Here is a 3,174-nt window from a genome sequence, read left to right as displayed (position 1 = left end):
GTCAGCCGCAGAGTCAGATGGAGGAGTGTGCAGAGGTCTTCAAGTCCTGCTGTTTGCTTTGTCTGGAGTTCTTTGCCTCCTACTGAGATCAGTGTGGAGTTTGTGTATATGAGTGTGTGTGTGTGTGTGTGTGTGTGTGTGCGCGTGCACGCATGTATGTGGGTGTCCTGTGGACTGTAGCTGTCTGCCCCATTCTTTGGATAGCCCCCAGCCAAGCTGCAGTTGTCGGGACCTTGCCAGTGTATTGCTGCTGGCAAGCAAGTGATGGGAAGGAGGAGCAGGTGTCCCACTAACTGACTAATTGGCCTGGCGCTAGATCTCATTTTCCATGTTCTGAAAGGGTTTTGGCAGCAGTAGTAGCTCCCAAAGTTATTTGAGTGCTGAATGTGTACAAAAGTGTTAGTTGGTCCTTTGGCACTTGAGAAAAATTTCTTTCCTAAAGGTGATGACAATTTTCTATGTTATAAAGGGAACAAAGGCATTACTTGGAAATTAATGCAGTAGTATTGAGTCATATAAACATAATTTAAACAACAGAGACAAGCTGCTCTTGTCCACATGGAGAGAGTGACTGTCACTGCATTCTCATTACAGGGTGGCCTGCCACACTACTCACTCGAGACTCTGGTTTCTGTTTGTATCCTTCCTTTCTTTCTTTCTTTCTTTCTTTCTTTCTTTCTTTCTTTCTTTCTTTCTTTCTTTCTTTCTTTCTTTTTGCAAAATGAGCATGTGTGTGTGAAGCAGCCAGATCTTTTAGAAGCTATGTACTTGTTATAGATATCCCGTGAGTGTTCTGTGAAGCCAGAGTAGGTTCGCATTGCTGCCTCTGGCCAAAAGGGCCTGCTCCAACTGCTTTAAATTGTTCTCCCTGAGATCCAGTCCTAGCCCAGGCCCGGTGAGTATGTGGGAGAACTTCTGGCTACCCTGTGCCAGTGGGACCTGCTGGTCGCAGCCCAGGCACAGCGAGGGTGAGACCCTCTTCCATCCCCTTGGAACCCCCCTAACACTCCGCAGCAACCCCCACCCTGCCTGCCCAGTGAGAATTTCTGCCGTGTTCTGGGGACCCCCAGATCCAGTCCTAGCCCAGGCCCAGTGAGTGTGTTGGAGAGCTGCCTCTACCCCCTACTGTGCCTTGTCCCCTTCAGACTCAGCTCAGGCCTGGCATACAGGCCTGAGGTGAAACCCTGCAACTGCAGTCCCTGCAGAGAGAGTAGGGGACAGAACCACCCAACTAGTCCAGGAGCAGAACATCTTGCCAGAGGGGCACAACAGGTTCACCCCCAAGGGCAGCAGCAGGACGGAGCTGAACACAGCAGCCAGACCCAAGCCAGGCACAGCTGGATAAATCTAAACTTTGTAAGTCTGCACCTGAACTTCAGTAGGTGCTAAGGTTATAACTGCACCAAAGCTCTACAACAAAGGTCAGAAGACAGTGCTACACAAAATGCCAATGAGAAGGAACAAAATGCAATCTCAGAACCCAAGCCCACCCATAACAAGTGCAGAGGACACTAACACAGAACAAATTGGGAATCACACAGTTGAAATCAATGAATCAACGGCTTTTGAAAGAGAAACAGCTGCAGAAAGGTATAGAGAAACTCAGATTGGAAATGAAAAAAGAAATCCCTGAATTAATAACATCTGCAGTAAAGAATCAAATGCAGAAACATATGGAGGATACCCAGTACCCACCCAGAACAAGTGTAGAGGACACTAGCTCAGCTCAAGTGTATGAATTAATAGCACCGATAGTAAATAAGCAACAGCAGAAAGTTATAGAGGAACTCAGTGGAATTTTCTGAAATAAAAGAATTCTTGGAACTCATAGTATCTGAAGTAAAGAATCAACTACAGAAACATAGGGAGGAAACCCAATCTGAAAAAAACACTACAGTAAAAGAATAACTGCTTCTAAAGAAGACATTGATGATAAAAATAGAGGAGATTAGAAAAATGACAGATTCCTTGAATGAGCAATACAGGAAAGAAATAGATCACATGAAGCAGAGTCAAAGAGATATAGAAGAATTTAAAATCTCAATCACAAGCTTGCAAAACAGTTTAAGTGAAAGTGAAGACAGAGTTTCTGATCTTGAAGACGCTGGTGCAGCTAGTGAAAAGGTAAGAAAGGATCTCCTAAAAACAAGTAGGATGCAGGAAAAAATAATCCATCACCTGCAAGATGATGCAAAGATGAACAATGTGAGACTAATAGGCATCAATGAGAAAGAAGGAATCAATACAAATGACATTAAAAAATATGGGCAGAAGTAATAGCAGAAAACTTCCCAAATATGAGGAAACAATCTGACATTCAGGTAACTGAAGCATACAGAACGCCAAGTAACCTCAACCCAATTAAAAACACACCGAGACATATAATAGTCAAGATCCCAAAAATTCAGCACAAGAATAATATACTGAAAGCCGCTAGAGAAAAGAAGCAGATCACATTCAAATGAAAACCCATCAGAATTATGGCTGACTTCTCTTCTCAAACCATGAAGGCAAGAAGAGCATGGAGCAGAGTACTTCAAGTCCTCCATAAATTGTTCTCCCTGTCTGAGCTCACCTCTCGCCTCAAACATGTTCAGTCATGCCTTTTATGTGGGCCTCTTGCTTCTCACTCCTTCCCTTCCTTTCCTTTTTCTTTTTAGGGAATGGGACATGAGAGGTTTGTCTTCCTTTCAGCTGGTTATGCATAAGACAAATGTAATATTACATTTCCAGCCCAATTCTTTTTAAAAATTTTATATTTATTTTTATTCTTTTTGGTACAGGGGCTCGCTATGCAGTTTGGACTCATAGTGATCCTCCTGTCTCAGCCTCTCCAGAGCTGGGATTATAGGTGTGTGCTACCTCACCTGTTTTGGTGACCTCCATGGCACGCCCAAAAGCCTGTGGCCCACATGACATGTGATACCAGGGATCAAACTTGGGCCCTTGCGCTTGCTAGTCAGGCACTTAGATCGCTGAGCTATCTGCCCAGTTCTTCAGCCTAATTCTTTATACAAATCCTTCCAGGTGATACAAAGTTAATAGTTTCCAGAAATCAAGTGTCTTATTTCTTTATATATTCCAATATTTCTCAATGGCCTTCAGAGGGCCATATCTGTTGTCAGAATCCAGTTTCACTAGTCTTCATGAGTGTAATTATTTATACTTCATTAT

The sequence above is a fragment of the Octodon degus genome, unplaced genomic scaffold (assembly GCF_000260255.1).
Source record: "Octodon degus isolate 3935 unplaced genomic scaffold, OctDeg1.0 scaffold00024, whole genome shotgun sequence".
Classification (NCBI taxonomy): Eukaryota; Metazoa; Chordata; class Mammalia; order Rodentia; family Octodontidae; genus Octodon; species Octodon degus.
Note: the sequence above shows the minus strand (reverse complement) of the source record.